We start from the raw sequence: 21,336 nt of genomic DNA on the forward strand, positions 1-21,336 counted from the left end.
GAATAAGCTGAGAAAGCACATACAACACATCATCATCCTACAGAGTCATTTGGGGTCTCAGCTCTGCCTATGAGAACACAAAGCACACTGGGCTTCAAGTAGGAGCTTGCATGTGGACAATCTGGGGCATGAAAAGCAGCAAAAGCCAATCTAACTGCTGTTTTCTAACTGAAAATGGAAAATGCCTCTTAGCACCTGCTAAGGGTTGAAATGAGGAAATAGACCTTCAATAAAATATCCATGGGATCTGAACTGTCTTGTCCTTACGTGGAGGTAAATGAATCATTGCCATATTGCAAGCTGAGATATTGAGACAGAGCTACCAAGAAAGGACATTTGTGGCTGAACTTGGTCAGGTGAAAGGTCAATTTAGTGCAGGGTACTGTCTCTGGAAATGACTAATAATGATTTAAACAATAAAGATGATTTAAATAGATTACTGAAAGATTATTTAAATAGAAAATAAAGACAGGATACAGTGACATTTCCCATACTGGCAGCCTCTCACCCCAGCTACGTGAGGTGAGGATTTTTCTGAGCTAGAAGAATATCTTCACCACGTGTTTGAATTTTCAAAAAGTATTTTATTCCATTACTTAATTTCATCATTTTTGGAGTGCACCTTGACCTATATGGCACTGTGGGGCAAAGAGTTCTGGGATTAATTCTTACATTATGCGAAAAAATTTATCTCAATTCTGTTTTAATAAAATTATAGAAATTGCCAAGAATTGTCTTTTCTCAAGACTCACATTCAAGTGTGAATGTCAAAGCAGAGAGTGTAGTATATAATGGAATAGTTCAAAATTAGCTACCAGAACTTGTCAAGACCATTCAGCTACAAATACCAACCAATAAACTATTTCTAGTTTATCTCTGGACTATGATTCTGGTAGACCAATCTACAGTTATGTATATCCTTTGCTGTGATGGACATTTTTGACAAATGGGTTTTTTTTTTGCCTTAAAACAATAAAAAAAAAATTAAGAATTCCTTTTCTTTGAGTGTACCCATATAAAATACCTCTGATTTTGCAAAGAGTTATTTCAACTCTGAGGTTACAGTAGCTGCATATTAATTTAGCACATGATATATATACATAGATAGAAACATAAGCATGACCTGTAATATCATAGTAACAAATTACAGACAGGCTCAACTTTGATAATACAGTAAAACATTATCAGGTTGACAATTAAGAGGTTTTAAAAAAAAAGTTTCTAAAACCCTCACTAATCTGAAAAAGGTAATCTGTAATCCTTCAAGACAATAAAACCAATCCACACTCTAAACAGTGAACAGAATAAATTACTAAAAATCAAAACCAATCAAAGCTAGCTACCCATCAGAGCTGATGCTTGTGAACAAATAGCTGTTCCTGCTCTTGTAAGGTTCACAGACACTCATGTTGTCATGTCTATGAACAGATTTCAGATCCAAGGCTTTGGATTTAATCTCACCAGACTTTGAAGAAATTCAGATTTTTCCAAGCTCACCACTTTCAGGGTTATGTGACCTAGTTATGCTCAAGTGACAAAAAACATGCTGCTCATGAAGAATTTCGACACCTCTGTTGTAACAATCATTGGAACTGTTGGCTTTCCCCCTATGTTGATTTGCTGCAGGGGACCATAGCTCCCAACTACAGCTCTATCTGCATTTACAGCTTGCTGCCTTGCAAGGGTGCTAAAAATTGTGACCATAACGTAACACATGATGTTCTTGGAGGCTGATTTAGATTTTGGGTTCTCTTGGTGGGTTAATTCAGGCCACCTGAAAACAAATGTACTAGTGCTTATATCAGCTTTTCACATATTTGGCATGTGCTGTTGTACACAAATCTCAAAATAAAAAAATCAAGTTTTGGTCCTTTCTAAGAACAGGCCGTAGAGAAATTAGTCTAGGAGAGAAATATTTTTGGCCACATCTTTTGGACAGTTTCAAAACTAGCACCAGTATGAGCAGAGACATGGGATTGTTTTATTACTGCTACTAGGGTGTTTTTTTACCCTAAATACATTCCAAAATTTATTTATTTTCCCAGAATTCCATTTCTTGGATAAGAGCTTCAACACTGGGATTCAAGTCACAGGGTTATTGTTAAGTTTTGTGGGTTTTGGTGTAGTTTTCTGGGGTTTGGGCTTTTATTAAGAATTCAAAGCTGTCCATTTTCATTTGGTGGCTAATCCATTTCTCTCCCCAGAAATAGAAGGTAATATATTTGCTGCAATATGGACCTTGTTGTTAGAAAAAGAAAAGCCAAGTAAATCATGTAAAGAAATCAACTTCACTCTTTCTTAAACTGATTTTACAGCTGAATGGCTCCAAATGCAGTGTAAACAAAGCTCCATGACAAACCTATCAGCTGCTATAATGCATTATACAAGTCAATGTACAGTAAATGCAAGCTATGTGGGAAAAGTTTGGTAGTAACCATATTTCTCTGGAGAAATCCCAGGTACAGATGTTAAAATAAACAAATTTCCAAGAGAGGAGTATCTTCCTGATGCCTTGTGTTCATTGATAAACATCAATAAGGAGTAATACTTGATATTGCTGTTTAAACAGCAATAAGTCTTGTGCTGAAGACTCTAAACTTCTACCCTGTCCTTCATGAAACTGCATCATAACAAAAGATGGATATTTTGTGATACTGTTTCAATAGAAAACTTCTTAATATTTTCAAACTACAGGCCATGAAAACCTTATTTGAAAGAGCAAAACTGAAATAAATAAAAATAAAGTAATAAAATGAGATCATATAGTATGAAAAGGATAACATTAACTTGAGAGGTGTTTCCCTCTTTAAATTTACAGTTAGACCCCGAGATCCTTCAAACCTTATTTAATTTGCATATTGTTCATTGTCCATCTGCTGTATTTCCACTTTCTTCTTTGCCATCTGGTTTTCTCATGTTGTATCTACCACATAAATTTTTCTACATGTAAGGCCTCTAAACTGCAGCTGATGGATTAAAATGTATTACTAAATAAATATGTTTAGGCTTTTTCTGAGAGCTAGCTCACTGCTTAAAATTAATTCTACACCCTAAATCACCCATGGTAGCTGATAAGGTGAATAATGACTGTAGAGTTGACTCCTACAAAGAATGGAAGAAAAGAAGAAGCTACAGAAAAAGACACAACCAGGGAAATCAAAGGAGAGGTCTCAGAAAGGTTAGGAAAAGAAAAGATAAATCCCAGAGCAGTCCAGCAGAATGGAGATATTGATGAGAATACATGACTGGGAGAAAATTTGACAGTCCCAGGATGTGCCATGTAATGTGATAAGAGCAGCAGCAGGTGCATGTTAAACAGCACTTTACTCTGCAATCCGTCCTAATAATTTTAATAGGATAGATTTCTATTCACTGATGTCTCATAATCTCTCCTTTGTGATGCATCCAACACTTTTGCCTCTCCACACACCCCAGGGCTCTCAGACTGTTCTAGCTGTCCGTCTCAGCTGCTGTGATTTTTGTCTCTCTGACTGTTGCATGCTTTCCCCAGCAGACACTCCAACTCTCAATTCAACAGCTGCTGCAAGCACTTCTATTTCTGGCACAGCAGCCCAACTTTCAAGAGGTTTACTGGAAGAGTAGGTGGGTCAGAATCTGTATTTCTGTAAAACATGAGACACATCTGATCTTACACAATATCTGGGCTGGGACACAAGAGACTCTTCTGTTTTCTGAGGGTCCTGACAACATACTCATGTTTTGCCTGTCAGATTTTTATTTCTGTGAATGTACTCATCCAAAGATGGGTAACTCATTGCAAAATGGCATCAATACATTCTTTGCCTGACTGGGCATGTGAATAGGTAATGGGATAGAGAACATCAGCCTGCTTTCTAAGAGTTTTAAATGAAAATAAAATTCTGAACTGAGAGCGACACAGCACCAGACCAGCAGTTATCCATCGTAAAGATACTTAGGAAGGAAGTAAAGGAGCTTTATAAAAGTTAAAGTGTCCAGAGGTTTCATAGAAAAACTTCTAATACATTCAGAAAGAACACCACAAAGATCACCAAACTTCTTTTCTCTGTTTCTGCAGAATTAGGCCAGTTGATCTAGAAGTGTTTATTCAGATATCTGATTTCTATCTCTATCACTTGAAAAATGCTAAAAAATCCAAAACCTCCCCCTGTTCCTCATTGCAACATCTCACTAATAAATTCTATTTAGCTGTCTCAAAAAATGAAGGTAAAAATGCTCATTTCAAGCAATTTGCACTCCTAAAGAAAGTCTTTCTGACAAGAAATGCAGTTACCTTTCCTCATGTTACTTTGCACTTAGTCAACAACCCCTGCTCGAAGTTCTTTCATGGACAGTATGAAGACTGTTTAAGAGCTTTATTTCCCCTTGATTTCTTCAGTGATAAAAATACATATAGCTAACAGTAATGTGTAAGTCCACACAAAACATTAAACAGATTTTTTTTTTTTTACTAAAGCTCAAAAATTTAGATCTTTTCGTACTTGCAGATTATGAGCAAGAAGAAGAGATAACACTCTGAATTGCTCCAGGAAAACAGCAATCATCATGTGACACCTACTGTACTCTTCTTAAAGGATTTTTTCTACAGCAATCACCACATGCAAGGATGCTGACATCAGAGATGCTCATTTGCACTGGAGCAGCAGTCTAAGGCACAGACACTAAATGCAAAATAATCCTATTTGGAACAGCAATATTAGTCAAAAAGGAAGGAAATATTTCTGCTCAATGACAGCATAAATCTGCATCATGATGCAGAGCTCAGCATTTCTGGTCTTAACCTACCCAGCTGAGAAATGCACTGCAGATCTTCCCGTTTTAGGGGATGGAAAATAAAGAGCAAATTGAAATGCCTCACAGACACAGCTGAAAGTTACTTTTCATTGTCTTTTGGAGCTCAAGTATTTAGTCACAACATAATTTACTATGTAGATAATATTAAAATATTTTCAGCAAAATAACATGTAAGTTACTACACTACTCCAGAGTCCATGGATTACAAACCAGGAGCATACTATTATTTTTACTTGCAAAGAAATATCTGGCTTGCAGAGTTACTATTTACACACTCTTATAAAGTGCTTCTTTCCAATTTGAAGCATTTTTATGAGCCAAATTTTTGAATACATTTGTAATGTTAAGTGCACAACACGCTTTTGTATTGGGCTGGGGAGAGACTGATTCTTCTTGATTTCAATGAACTTGAGTTTTAAGCATTGACGTTTGCCAAACATTGACCAACAATTCTCAGGAGTGGAAGAAAGCAATAAATCCCAAAATTCAGAGAAAAACATACTTGAAAATATGCAGAATTCTATCAGAATGTTGTGATGCAGATATTTGATGCGGTAAATACACTTCAGGATTACATTATTAATTGAACAAAGTATTTCAACCTTTCACGCATCTATGAAAACACCTGGACATAAAATTATATTAAACAGGGTTTCCCTTGATGCTTTTTGATTTTTATTTGAAATCATTTGCCCAAAACACAGGACCTCTCAGTTCAGATTCATCATCATATAAAAATCATGCAAAAATTAAGTTTCATATTCATGTTCCAGATTATCTCTGTCCTGATTAACTGATAGAAATAAATAGAAAGAGGAGCAAGTAGCAAAAATAGAATATGATTTACCACTATGGACTTCTACTGTCATTTCCAGAAACACCTTCTTTCAGGAATTTCATTTACCTTTCCTATTTCGATAATAAAACAGGAAGGTACAGACTGGAAAACTGAATTCCACAGTCCCAGTATTTCAGAACTTATGATAAAAGGTTCCTGGTACACTGATTAGTTCTCAGATTACTCTGATCAGTGCAGCTACTGGAATCCAAACCAGGGTTACAACTCAAAGCATGAAACAGTGGGCAGGGGAATAAAATGCATCCTTTGGTTTCTGCTTCATTGAAAGATGGGGTTGTGTAATCCAGAACAATTTGCCACTAACTCACCTCTGCTGATATCTTGATACAGATCTACTACAACTTCCACAGGCCAATGATATACGGGCTCATTTATAAATAATAAATTGTATAAAAATATATTCAAGCAATAAACACATGTTTACACAGAAAACATTTGCTGAAAAGTATTAAATACTGGTAAGGAAATTGCATTTTCCCACTCTTTAATAATATCTGAATCAAAGAAAAGACACACTATGACTAAGCTCTAGGTATTGAAGGTTAGGAGGGATTTGACACTAAGGGCTAGCAACACTTGGCTCTTGTTTTTTCTTGAAACCTCTTTAACAAGCTGCAATCTGCGCTGGCTGGGCTGAGCAGACACAAGTGGCTCATTGCTACCAAAAGTGTCCCCAAGCTGCTGGGTAATGCACTCAGGTGTTTATGGCAGCTCAGGGGGAAAAGTGCTGTTTTACCAAGTCCTTATTTTCACTGGCAGAGGGGAAGTTATTTGGAAATGCTCTAACTTCTCCACTATTGGAAACTTCAGTGCTACTGTGACTGCAACATGTTCATAATATGTGAGGGACTAAAAATTTCAGCCTTTTTTCTTCTCATTATATTCATGGCTTCCCCCCCCATAATACTTTCAGTGTCTGTCCTTTCATTATTCCCATCACACACAAAAAAATTTCTTCTGTCCTAAAATCCAGGTGATCTTTTGGATGGCCAGATGGCTTCAGGGGGATTGAAATTTCACTCCTATCTCTCACCAAAATGCAGAAAGCAGTTTTCTGACTCCCTTGCACTGTCCATACCTTCACTGTTATTGATTAGTAAGAATCCTCATGGCAAAGGTTAATGTAACAATGGAGATAGTACTCTGCTGTCTTTGCATCATTGTCTAGTCTAGAAAATAACTGAATTTTCCTGGTTATCACAATTGGATAAGGCTGACAGAGGCTGCCTTAAAGTGGCTTTAGTATCAAAACAGAAAGAAACAGGGAGAATGATAGCATGAAAACAGAGGAGAAAAATCAAAACATGCTGAAGTCAATATAAACAGACAGTGCAGTTCAGATCAATTCCCTGGCTAGAGGTGCTGAGGGACAGATGTCTGAATTTGGCTGATCAGAATGAAGGAAATTGGCACAAAGAGCAAAATGTCTAAAAGTAGAACAGATCTAAGAGATGAATTCTTTGCAATAAAGCCATCCATTGGAGAGTAGCAAGGCACTCTTCCTTTCTGTCATTGTTCCACTTTATAATCCCAGCTGATACAAAGCAAGGCACTACTATTAAAGATTAATTTATTCTGAACATATTCCTTCTTTCATATTTGTTTTTAGCTTTGCTATTGAAAGCTTTAGCATAACTTCTCACTTGACATTAAGCTTGATTTCTTCCCTCCAGGGTTACTGCAGCTCCCCATGTGACCCAGCTGTGCCCATTGCACATTTTCTAACTGCAAATCACAGAATGCAGTGCTCTCAGCGCATGCTTTCCTTGACACTCTGCTCTTGCACGTGAGCCAGCAACTTCCCAGAGGCCATTTGTGCCACTGAATACCAAAAAAGGTTGCTGCTATGAGGGCCAAAAAAAAAGTGCAACTTCTTAAGTTACAGGCAAGATAAAACACAAACAGTGTCACGTGCCATGGAATAATGATCACAACTGCTGTGGGAAAACTGTCAAAGCAAAGGACTTACTGAACCTTTCAGTACAGTTTACACTAAATTTGAAGCTTTCAGCAATTTATGTAGTTATTTAAAAGACACATTAAAATAGAAAATATTCAGTAGCAATAAAGACAAATTATTCAGTTTTTGCTGAATAATGTCTTTCTTTGGGTGATATTATTAAGCTTTTAGATTTTTTTTTAATCTATTGAAATAAAAATTAAAACCCCCTCAAATACCTCTGAAATCCAGTACTTAAAAATTATATATACCTGTGTTCTTCCACACAAAAAGATGTTCAAATTCACTTGCTACTATAATTGAGTCACATCATGCTTCATAAAATGTTGTGATCGCTTCAATAATTTTTTCATTTTATTTGAGAAGCATTGAAACAGAATCCCTATTGCAAGAAAATTTGGGTTTCACTTTCATGCAGAGGATTCAATACAAAGACAAAAAAACCAGAAAAATAGCGTATTAACAAATTAGCTGCTTTGCAGAGTGATTGCACAAAACACTAGAGGATCAAGTTGTGTTCAACAACTCCTTTTCAATTTGGTGACAAATCATGATATGCAATTACTTTGATATCACATTTTGATTTCAATCTATCTACACTCAAGGAATATTCTTGCTAAAATATGTAGGATCAGGGTTTAGATGTGCATGTTGGTGTAAGAATAATTTAAGACATATCTTCATTAGAGGGGAAAAATATATATGTTTGCAATAGTGACTGCAATCAATGTGGGTTTTTTTTTTTTAATTCCAGCCATCTGGAAGGATGCTAAATGAACTCTTTGCTAAGTTAGTGTTTTGTTTTGTTGATAACCAGAGCACTTAACTTCTATCTTTGGTATTTATTGTTCTTTGCAAATTGCCTTCCTTAGCCACTATAGCACTATTATTGCAATGCATTTTAACACTACTTAAAATATATTCTCACTTGTGATTGGAAATTTTTGAAGGAAAAATGAATATTAATCATTGGAAAATCCTCAAAGTCATTAGGAGGTAATTTAGTCTCCTTTATCAGGGTTCAGTTGTCTGCTAGAAATACAGCAAGTAAAATTCAGCACAAAGAAAACAAATTTAAATGTTTAGCTTTAATAATCACCTCCAGGCCTCATCACACACTGTTAACATTGCAAGTGCACCATTGTATTGATTACAAAATAAAACACAAGAAAATTATTTACACTTACATAGATTTTTATCTGTGTTTGCACTCACTAGTAAATGTTTTGTGTGGAAAAGAAGAAACTATTAGGAAAAAAAAATCCTATTGAGGAAAAATTGGTAAGTTATATAAAAGCTACGTTATGATAGATGGGACACACACCAAAGTTTTGCACATGGGCAGATCAATTACTTCAGACCTGAATATGAGCTTGGACCCAGCACAGCTTGGTAGAACACCAGGACAAATTTGGGATCTCAAGCCAGAGATCAACCAGATCTATTTTCATGCTTTCCTTTTGGTACAGAGTGCACAAACTACGCTGCTTTATCATTTCCCTTCATGAAGCAGCATGGTTATTTAGCTCTTTGCAGAGTGATACAACTTCAAGAGCAGCACCTTACCTAAGCACTTCGTTTTAAGCACACCATTAATCTAATTGGAACCAAATGAAAATCAGCACATTGCAGCTTAAACGTTTTATTAAATGCTTTGTTACTAAACAGGCAGTTTCTGCAATGAAATGGACTGCACAGGAAGGAACATCCATAATGGATGTAAATGGATGTAAAATAACATCCATTTATCTGCAGATTTGGCCCAACATAACTTTCAAGAGGTGGATTTATTTTTCCATCCTTCCTGTCACCTTTTTCACTCTACCATGCAAGGAGTTGCAATGTCTCAAACCTTACTGTGAGGAAGTGCCATAAATCAGATTTGCAGTTGGATTGCAGGAAGTGGCTGCAAATATAATAAATTATTTCACAATTTAGAGAATTAATGAAACCTGATTTCATCCAAATTTATGTGTTTATGCATGGGCATTCTCATCTCAGGGACTCACACAGGCATCACACTCATGATGTACCAAGTTGACCTGCAATTCTTTGCTTTATCAGGTCAGATTTTAAACACATGTGTCATTTAGAGTTGCAGCTTCTGTGCATTTAAGATTTAGAACAGATGATGTTCTCTTTCAAAGGTAAGTAATAATTTACTATTCCAGTTTCCCACTCTAAAGTGAAAAAGCTGTAAAATATAACTGGAGCCATAACACCCAATGATACTGCAGGTTTCCAGGTGAAGAGTGGCATATGCAATGTCTAGAGTATATGTCTAGAGAAAATAGCTATAATTCTACTATATCATACCATTATATGTATATTACATGACTACATAAATATATAGTGTCCTAATTATCTCATTAAAGTAAGACCAATTGTTGTACTTCCAGACTACAAATATTTTTACCGTTTTACAATTAAAAATGGGGTTTTATGAAATTATTTTACGTAGATTTTAATTATATTCTGCAATAATAGAGCACTTACTTTGGAAGGAGGTTAATCTGCAATGCAGCTACAGTAATTTTATTTCTGTCACTAGATACAAGATGAACTATTCAAATCTGTCTGGAAAAAATCCCTTTTGGCAAATTTCTTACTCTGCTCTCATCCAATTCATGTTGTGAAATACGTAAAGTAGAATAGGAGAAGAAATGCAAAAACAAACCACACAACTCTGTATTTTAAAATTCTTAGTCACTGTTGTATCTGTACGAATTTGAACAACGAATTTATCCAAAAACTCGATACTCAAAATACTTGTAACAAAGTTGAAGTCAACAAGACAATCATCTACTTCCCTGACATAAATGCTAAAACATTGGGGCGGGGGGGATTATTAATTCCTCAAAAAAAAAAAAAAAGTACTTGCTAGTATGAGTTTGAGGAGTTAAAAAATGGGTCTAGAAACAGTCCGCAATTTCCTCATTATAAAACATCTTTGGGTCTACAGAGTTTTCCCCCTAAAAGATTAATGTGCCTAAATCTTATTGCTATTAGAAAAATATTGTTTATATAAATAAATATTAGCTCTGTTGAATATAGAACAATCTGGCCCAAGATAATCAACACTGATTATCCAATACTACTTGGGATTGACTTTTTCCATCTTCTAAGACGAAAGGTTTTCAGTCTTCTGTGTCTCCAGGTTGAGTATTGAACATTAACAGCCTGTTACCTGATTTCCTATCATCTTTGTCCATTTTGGACCATGAAATCCAACCTGAAGTGAAACACTCAGTTTTCTTATTAAATTTATTTATTGTTTCAATGGCATGAATTTGCACATTTCCCACGCAAAGATGTAAGAATTAATAGTTTCTGTCAAAACTGTAGAGTTAATCCATTGCAGGACAATTTCACTAACTCTTAAGAACTGAAACAAAAAAGTTAATTTAGCTTGAAAACCAGCTATGATGTCAGTAACTGAGGAGCTAGATTCCGCCTAGATTCCCAGGAAATCAGCACTAATGCAAGGTTCCAACTTTTATATTCTAATCCAAGATAGCTGAATGTCTATTCCAAGATTTAGTGAGTTAGTAGAAGTTACCATTGCAATAGGCTAGAGATTTACACATTTGATCTGCAGAAAAATCTCTTTTTTAAAGCAGAGACTGCCAAATTTTCACGTCCTGCTAAAAATGAAATTTTTGGCCATAAAAATCAGTGGCAAAAGTTTTATTTGAAGTAGGCAATTGAAGAATTGGGTTTTACTTTCCCGTCTCTGACTGTGGCTGACACCACACACCTCAAGCTCCAAATACTTGATAAGAGAAGATTTTGTTTGTGCAGTTTTTTGTTTTCATTCAGTTGTTTAAACTTGAGAGCCAGTAGGATTTATTTCCTCACTGGTTACAATTACTTTTTGATGCCAGAGGTATGAAAAACTCCAATCACTTCTTCCCTCCTTCCAGTTAGGATTTTCTTACCTCTGTTAGGAGTGAATTACATTACCTGTCCTACTGCCTATTCATCTAACCTTATTATTACTTCAGAATGTTTTCAGGCTTCATTATACTTGACTAGCCTCAATAATTTAGTGTCAACTCTAAATTTTGCTTCTCTGAAGTCCTTTCTTCAATTTTCACATGCCATATAATTATCTGGAGAAAATTTGACATGGGAAAGATCCAAACAACTGTCCACCTTTAGACAAAGTAAAGATGTGATTTACACACACATTTTCAAGCTTCTGTTTTCCATTTCTCATTTTTAATCATTTCCATTAATTTACTTCCCACTATGTGACAATCTTCCCCAAATAAATCCATGCAAAGTATTAGCTCTGAAGCAGCCAAATAATAAATTATTTGATTTTTAAGACAAAACACATGATTGTACCGATAGAGTTTTAGAGAGTGTATTTGTTCCATTTCAAAAAATGGTAGATTTAGCTCTTCTTCCTTGGAAGCTGCTCACCATTCCTGGGTACATACAATCCAAAATTCAGCTTTTTATACTTCAGATCAAGCTCACACAGTATCTTTCTGCTTGTGAGATGAATCGGGCAAGTCCCATCCCCTCCCAAATTTAAGAAAAGCCAAAATCATACTACTCAATGGGAATCCCTGACCATCTCCAAAGCAATGTAATATTTCACTTAGCCATATTGATATGGACTCAAATATGCCTGTCCAACAATAAAAAACCAAACCCAGGTCTCACTCAAACACCAAGTGATTAAAGTTTTTTTTTTTTTTTACTTTTTCTTCTATTCAGTCTCAATTTTCTTGACTTTCCCTTCATCCAGTGTGCCATAGCATGCCACCATTTTGATATGTCTGAATAGTTCCTACTCAAGGTATCTTGAGGAACTTCAATTCCTGACCAACTTTTTGCTAGATTTTATTTACACAGTACTTCTCAAAGAAATTCTCTTTTGAAACTTGTCATTTGACCACATGATATATTTATTCTTTCTCAAGCTTTAATCAAATCTGTACACTTTCTCTTACTGATGATAGACTTAACCTTCCCAAATCTAGGGATTTCTAGCTTTACTCTTTGTTTTGAAGCCTATTTACTAAAGTTTAGGCTGAACCTGTTAAAGTTACTGAGATTCATTGATTTTTTTTCTTCTTGAAAATCCAATGTATTTCTGGGTTGTTTTTATACATACACCATTTATCCACCAGTTAGATAAACTTAATTATATTGTGGCCATCTCAACTGCTACAGATTAGTGCTGTTTGAACATCCATGAGCATTTCTTCACAATGCTATACAACTTAAGCAGTTGTTTTCGTCTTATACCACTTGATAAGAGAAATATGGACAATTTGTTTTTAGTCTGACCTTCCTGTGACTGATGATAAAGTGACATTAGCAACGTTTTTTGAGGTTTCCACAAGTTCCCTATAAATATTAACCAGTATTTTCAAAATGAAAAGCTCAAGTGTAGAATTAAAATTTATTATCCTCCTCCCCTTACTTTCTCCACTTTAAATTGTACCATGGGATTAAGGTAAGGGGCAACAGTTTTGAACTGGAAGGATTTAAGTCAAGCATGTTTCAGATTGCAGTGGAAAATGCAAAACTTGAAACACATAATTTTGTTTCTACTGTTGGTGCATTGGCTAAAGTGATGAAATCCTCTCTTTGTTTGCAATCACCATAAGTCCAGAAAAAGAAAAAAATGGCTATTTTTGTCAATTTCATAATATGGCTAGATGAGATTTGTTATTAATTCATGAACAGCCTTGTAGACCATCTTATGCTCAGACCTTAAAAAGAATAAGCAGTTTCACAGATGAATGCCTGAGATCACCAAACAATCTACACACAAATACCCCAACATTTACACTACAGGTATGTCACACAAACATCTATAGGTATCACAGAAATCTGTTTTCATTACAAAAAGTTCTTTGGACTACTTTACTATGGCTGCACTGAGGGAGTACTTCAGAGCCAATTTGAAAATAGCAGGGGTCACAATATATTAACAAAGATCAGCCCCATGAGATTAGTATCTTTTTTTGAACTGCAGCCTAACAGGACATACATGAAGCTTAGATCTCATTTCATAATGAAATAACAAGGTTGTGTTAGAGCTGCTCACAGGGAACACTTCAAATGTGACCAAACTGCTAATTCTGCTATAACTGTCCAAAGTGCCTAAAGGGCCATTTATTAAAAATAAAAAATAAATTGTTTCTGCCACTGAATAAATCCCCAGATGTACAGGGTCTGAGGGCAGCATTTTGAAGGAGAAATACTTAAATATTAGAAGCAAAATTTGCTTAATAAGAGACTTTGGATTTTCATTTGGTTATAACTGAGCTACACATGCCTGTCTCCAATTATGATAATATGCTATTGAAGTCAGAAATGAATATCATAAAAGATAAAGTCCACAGTACATCAAAATAGAGTACATAGACCTACTTCTTTTGGAAATCACTTTATTACAGCCAGTGATAATCCTGATTGCCAAAGGAGAAGACAAGACATGCTTTCTATTGAAAAATTTCATCTCAGTTCCACACTGCAGCTAAAACATCAGACTGGAAGAATCATTCCTTGGAAAATTAAACAATGAATTCAAGTTGGTTCACTTTTTTTAATTGAAGGCTGGAAAACTACAAAACCTGCTAGTGGTGTTTTCACTGCTGTCATCTGACAATTTCTTACATTGTAAAAAGTGACTTAGTGCAGAACCAGTGTACGCCAGACCGTGCTTTGATTTCAAACAAATGCAATTTTAAAGTACTCCCATGTAATTAAGTTAATATGTACAATATTTGTGCTAAAAAAATTGCAGAATTTTATAAATGAATCCCTGTCCTTCGCTGCAGCTGTGTTGATGTTTATCAAAACATGTAGCACTTAAATATTACAGACAACCTGGTGATAAACATCTTATAAGTGTCTATAAAAAAAGCATTAAATAAAAAGAACATTTTAAACAGGGAAGAGTATCACTACTCTCCTAAAATAGGCAGATCTGAGCACACAGATGTGTTCAGCCCTGCCTCTTATTTGCAGTGTCGTAAATATAATGCAGTGATATTTTATTGTGTTATAGTAGCACTTACTTGTGCTTTTGATAATGGAGATGATGTGCTGTGGATACATGTGGAAAGACAGAACTCACTCCAAAATAACCTCACATATTGCAAGCCAAGGTTGAAAACTTATTATCCACTGATTCTCAAGTCCCAGCTCAGTCCTCCAGCAAAAAATTTGCTTTTTCCCCCTAGACTGACAGCTCTAATTATAAAGTTATTACTCACAAATATATATACACTCACAAAAAATACTCCCAATTATGTTCCCTTCCCAAACAAAAGGAAATGAGATTGATACTGAGAACTTAGGGAAGAAGAAAACACAAGCTAAAGCCTCTTTTGCTGTAGCAGTCCTAGGGTCTGTACACTGCATACTGAAGAGTTCTTAAATTCAAAGAAATTAAGAAATACTGCTCTATTTCTCAAAGATTTCTATAATCAACCCCATTTTGCCCTCTCTCAGCTCCTTTCCTTTTACTGCTTCATCCTACAGAAAAAAACATTATGCTGGATTTGTGACATAACTTCATGACTGCAACACCACACACAGGATTACGACTTAACAGAAGGATCAGGCAGAAAATAAGCTGTGAGGATAGGCTGTGAGCTCTTCTGCTGGATTAAAGCACAAACCTTCAGCAGGAGTGAAAAGAACACAGACATTGCTTGCCAAGGACATTGCTTTTGCTAGGAACATTCTCACTCAGGCTTGCTCCACCATGGCAGCTCACTTGATCACCACACAGCCAAACAAAATTAGAAATAGCACAGACAGCCTGACCACACCAATGGTTAACAAGGGGTTTTTTTCTTGTTTTTGATCCATGTGACAAATGACAGCAGTTCTGGCCCTGCTGGAAAGGGAGACCTTGACCTGCCAGTTCTTCACCTTGCTATCAACATACAGTTGGGATCTTCAAGCACCTCCTGTCCTTGTACTTCACTACAGATTAAAATCTGGATTTCACACTGTATAACTAATAAAGAAACCTTAACAAATTACCTGGCTGCCTGCATCATTTGTCAAAAAGTAGCAGGCAGAGATTTAAATATTTGCCTCACTTTTTTTTAAAGAACCTGAAGTCTTCATTTGATAGTGAAATCAAGCTGTGCTCACAGATAAGAATGTTCTGCATTGTGTTATGAATACCTGTGCAAGTGGTTAGAGAGACTTGACACACCTATTATTCTCTTTCACAGGATCAAAAATAGAGGAGCTGTGGGTCCACAGACACTTTCCCAGGCTGATAAAAGTAAGAATAGACACTGACATACAAAACTGGTGCATTACAAACTACAGCATTTAGGTTTAGTTGGAGTTCCCAGAACCTGCTTTGTCAGTGTCTTGAGCAGAAAGGACAGCCCAGCTCCACTTCTACTGGTGCAATCTTCATGTGCAAAAAGCTGCTTATCACATTATGAAAAAAATCTGTTCACTGAGCATTTAAAAGGAGGTGTTCAGTAACAGCTGAGCTTTTTATGCCCTGTAGGATGATAAATGCATTGGGATAAAAGAGGCTGAAAATGGTGATAAAAAGGAGAAAAGGACCTATACAGAAAAACTGAGGCAAAATGCAATGTTAGACTTCATAATACATATCCTGAAGGCCCCACTGTGATCCAATCCTAAAGCATTCCTGTAGTGTCAAGTCAACAACTGGAGGGCATTAGCTTGGTTTTTGTTCTTTTTTATTAGATATCAGAGGGAAAGTTAAAGGTAGATGCTTGATAAACTTTTAAGACACCAAACCACCCAAGTCAGGTAATAAAAACATGGCACAAAACTGTCTGCTACTCACAGAGCAGGGTTAAACTACTATGGCAGAGTTTTTCAGGCAAGTCACCATCACTAGGCAGAGCTGCAGCACTATAAGTTAACAACACTATTGTGTTAACTTCACATTTGGAAGAAATCCCAGTTCTGAGGTGATGGGGTCAGCTGGAGCTAATCAAAAAGTGTGAATGGCTGTAGAGGGGAAGAGGTTTTTGTACCCCTTATCTAGTTGCAAGGAAAGTAAGGTCTCCCCAACCAGACATTCATACACTAATGCTGTGAAATCAGTCTTATTTTCAGGGACGAAAACTATCGCTAGAGCTATGGGGATCATTTTGAAAACCTCAGACACAAAACTCAGCGCCAATTCTAAAGGAACCACCAGCAGAAATACTAAACTCCTTCTCACTATCATACAATGCATGGGTAAGGAGGAACAAAAACACAAGAAACAAAAACCCCTTCAAAAACTATAGTGAGGAAAATGCACTTCTTCTAAATGATGCATTTCTTCTAATAGGGGACAGATATTTAAACAATAATCCTGAACTTATTCACATCAGAATTCCTAAATTTTAAGAGTTCATTAAAAAACCCAGCAATCACAAGAAGACACCAGCACACATTTAAATTATTTCTGTAAATAGAAGTATGTGACTCATAGGAGTTTTTCGTTTTGTTATCACCAGCTTGACTTACTGCCAAGTGAAGAGTCCACAGCAGCTTCCATCAAGAAAGAATCTCCAGCAGCAGTCCAAGTTACTCTTGTAAACACCTAACCACAAGAGGTTCAAAAAGCCCAGCTACAGCAGCTCACAACAGCAGTCAATTCACTCTAACTATGACCTTTTCCATCTTCTTGTACACAGATATAACATAAATGCACAGGCTAAAGGCTTTTACTGCATCCTCCCCTCTTCTAAGGTTTTGGCTACCTCAGCTCAGGACTAATTGAAAAACAGCACAAATGAAAGGCAGCTGAACATTAACAAAGTCCACACCCTTGCTGTGGGGTCTGCTTTTATCTGAGGTGCTCAATATTGGCTTCAGCTGTAGATAATACATTACATCTGTGTTGCAGATTTACCCCATCATTTCCCCATCCATGCATCATTTCTCCATCCATCAGACTTCTGTCATGTCAATGGTCTGAAATGCCATCTGAATGACACCCTACAAATTGAAAATAAGAATCTTGCAAAGATTTGAGATTTATTCCTCACTATGAGGAAAGGTCTAATGTCCCAAAAGTACTGCCCCTTAAATCTCAATGGATGTATATCTGCCTCATTCAGCAGCTGATTTTTGTATTTTATTTTATACTGTACCTAAATTGCAGACCCAATAAAAGTCCCAGAGATGTACTTGACAGGATGAGAGTGAGTTAGTGCACCTTGCTCCTTACCTCCAGGAACTTCAGGGAATGCCACAAGCTGAAGCTGCAAGTTAAATGAGGACAGCAGATTCATCCTTGTCTGCTCTAGCTCACATGATGCATTTCTCCTTGTGCAGCTATTGAAACTTGTGTACCTCCATTGGTTTCAAGAGATTTCCTCCAGAATCACAGTGGAGTAAGGCAAATGTAGGCTGCAGGATTGAATAGAAATGTCAACAAAGGTAGTCTTTGTAGCCAGGATATTATGAAAGAGTTCCCAAGGACGGTCTTCAAAAATGGGCTGAAATGGTTCATTTCATTGTGGTGTAAACTAGAGGCCATTCAGCTCTCACCAGGTTTGAATTTGTCTGTCCTATTTGGAAAATTATTCAAGAGATGACTTGCATTTGCTGAAAGACATTGCTTGTAACTCCTGAGAAACTGAGTGATGCTGGTCTTACAGAAATTTATCTGAAAGAAGAATTTGGTCTGCAACTTTCATAGATAATAAGACTTACATGACAAGCATCACCAGGAGTTATTGTATTGTAGCATTTGTTCCCATTAACTTGATGAAACAATTCATTGTAGCACATCAAAGAAATAAAAAATAGTATCTAAAAGTCCATATTTTAATGATTAAATGTTTTAAAATAGACTTACAATTTAATTCATAGAAAGAAATTGTGGGCAGATTTGACGTGCTAGTTAAAGGTAATTCCATACAGACAGGATTTTGGTGCTAATATTCCATTTAAAACACATGCTCTATAAGCTTCAGTAAGATTGGGTTCAGAAACAGCACAGGCATTTTGTTTTTCTTCCAATTAACCTTTTATGAAGGTATTTGTTTCCAAAGCTCAATATGTTAGAAGAGTTTTGTGTCTAGAACAGAATAAAATAAAATGGCAGCAATGTATATTTATATTTTTAGAAATCAATTAAGGTGAATTTTATGTCAAACCAGTTGAGGAAAGTGTTGTAGGGCTTTTGGGGCTAATAAGATCGATTCCAGGCAATCATGTCTTATGTTTCACTGTAGAATGAGTTGTTCTTTCATGCTGAGTCTTTGCACAAAGTGTGAGAGATGCTGACACAATCAATAGTCTGCTCCCTACAAAAAATAGTTCAAAGACTCTATGTGAATAACATTATCCTATTTTCTCAAAATCCTTCCTAGCATCAAATACTATGGCTACAGAAAGGGATTCTAGCTGATTTTTAACATTAAAAAAATAAATTTTAAGGGCTCAGCAGGAAGCAGAGAAATTATGCATTCATTGCTGAAACTAACTTGATTAAAGTCAATAATCTCAGATAATTTAGGATAACTAAGCCCTAATTCTTAGCAATAACTCTTGTAGAGATCTTTATTCTAACTGACCAAATAATGTCTGCCATCACAGATAAAATGAGGAGGAAGAAAAACTGTTTAATTTGCTGGTTTTATTGTGGGTTTTGGGGTATTGTTTTCCTTGTTTTTTTCTGATGTTGAAATAAGTATTTGCAGGATCATAACAATAAGTCTCCTCTGAACAGTTATAAAACACTCATCTTTCCTGCCAATATTTTATATTTAATATTTTATTCTGTTGTAGGCTTTTTAATTATTATGTTGTTACAATTTTGAATTAGACAGGTTGTACAGCAGTTTTTGATTTTGAAGTAAACAAGTGTTTGCTGTTATACCCCTGTGTGTGTCTGGACTTAACCACTTTATGAATGCTCACGGGCTGATATTACATGTTAAATAGGTCAATATCTAAGTCCAGATCTAGATGTTCGTTTTAATAAAAGTGTTTGCCATATTCATTACTGAAGCATGGCATGATTTTTTTAGTGAAACTTTTTATTGATTTCATTAAAAGAAGGTCATAAAGAATCATCCAAAGTAAGTTTCAAAGCTGTTTAAAATAAAATGCAGTTATCTGGGGGGAAAAGGAGAGAAGGAAGAAGGAAATCTCTACCTATGGAAGATTTGATTTGAAATTTTTTCTTCACCTCCAAAATAAATTTGTCATGTTTCCAGTTCAACAGAAACATAAAATTAGACAAATAAGGTAGTTTTTAGACATAGAAATTAACTTTAATGCATACAACTTTTCAGTGCACATAGTGATGACTGTTGGTAACAAGTGGCAATTATGTCTACAGCTGAAACTATTTTAATGATGTGATGTGTATTTGTATGTGTGATGTCTATTGCATGTGTGATGTATATGTGATGGATACTGTATTTGGGAGTTTAATTTTGTGCACAGCTACCCCTACTCCTTATGTATTCTTATATTATTCGAAATAAACAGTGAGATGAACAGGAGAGAGATGCAGAAGGGGAGAATATTTCAGGGACCAAAATGCTGAGCAGGCTCACATCAAGGTGTTTGTACCTCCAGGGCCTCGAATGGGACATGAAGAGCTTCTTAGGAATGAAAGGGAATTGGGAACATTTTGCTGGAGCTTGAAAATCATTGATTTCATGAGAGCAAGGATACATTGGGCAGAGGAAAACTGTATATAACCCGTTATTACTCCAGCTTTGTCTTCCCTAATAGATGAACGTTCTCTGTTCAAAAAGGTTAAACAGTCAACTTAATTTTCTAGTAAAAATTTAAAAAAATATATTTAGCAAGCCTTTGATCACTGGTAATTCATTTTACAGGGGACTGGAGAAAGAACTAGACGTATCTTTCTCAAATCTTTGACCAACTTAGGTATTAACAGGAGTGACAAAATCACACTAAAAAAAATTTCATTAACATTTTAGTAGCTCTTTCCAAACTAATTCCAAGTTCCCAGGATGTTCTCAAAACTAAAGTATGCCTTCCAAATGTGTGATGTCATGGTTTAGCCCCAGCCTGCAAGTAAGCCCCACCTAGCTGCTGCCTGGTGGGATGGGGAAGAGAATCAGAAGAGTTAAAAGAAGAAAATTATGTGTTGAGATAAAGACAGCTCAATAAGGCAAGAAAAATCCATGCATGCAAGCAAAGGAAAACAAGAAATTCAGTCACCACTTCCCATGGGAGGGAAGGTGTTCAGCCATCCCCATCACTTGGCATCAGTCTGAGCCTCTCTCCTGCTTTCCTCTTGTTCCCCCAGCTTTATGCCCTGAGCACAATGCCAGATGGTCTGGGATATCCCTGTGGTCACTCGGGGTCACCTGTCCTGACTGTGTCCCCTCCCAGCTCCTTGTGCCCCACCAGCCACTCCCTGGTGTAGTGGAGTGAAAGGCAGAAAAAGCCTTGGCTCTGGAAGTGCAGCTCAGCAGAAACAAAAATATACCCAAATTATCCATGCTGTTTCCATTAGAAATCCAAAGCCCAGCCCCATACTAGCTACTGTGAAGAAAATCAACTCTATCCCAGCAAAGTCAGCACAGATTATAAGTAGTAGAACTAGCATGCAGTTTAAAAAAAAATCCACCAAAACTCAAACAAACAAACAAAAAAAAAAGACCAAACAGAGCTAACACTACTTTTCATACCCAAGCTACAAAAGCTGTGTCACTTCACTTTCACAAACAAAATTACACAAGACAGCTTGAGCCAATCTAAC

The 21,336-nt window shown here is 36.2% G+C and overlaps 1 long non-coding RNA gene across 1 annotated transcript in view; it reads right to left on the minus strand.

Moving 5' to 3' along the window:
* Window positions 1-17,402, minus strand: part of LOC146445516 (uncharacterized) — a 56,529-nt gene extending 39,127 nt beyond the window's left edge. The window contains exon 1 of the long non-coding RNA XR_014852537.1: window positions 17,106-17,402. This is a non-coding gene — a long non-coding RNA (uncharacterized LOC146445516). The remainder of the gene's footprint in view (window positions 1-17,105) is intronic.
* Between the last annotated feature and the right edge of the window lie 3,934 nt (window positions 17,403-21,336).

The sequence above is a fragment of the Lichenostomus cassidix genome, chromosome 1 (assembly GCF_008360975.1).
Source record: "Lichenostomus cassidix isolate B80296 chromosome 1, HeHo_3.0, whole genome shotgun sequence".
NCBI classification, from domain to species: Eukaryota; Metazoa; Chordata; class Aves; order Passeriformes; family Meliphagidae; genus Lichenostomus; species Lichenostomus cassidix.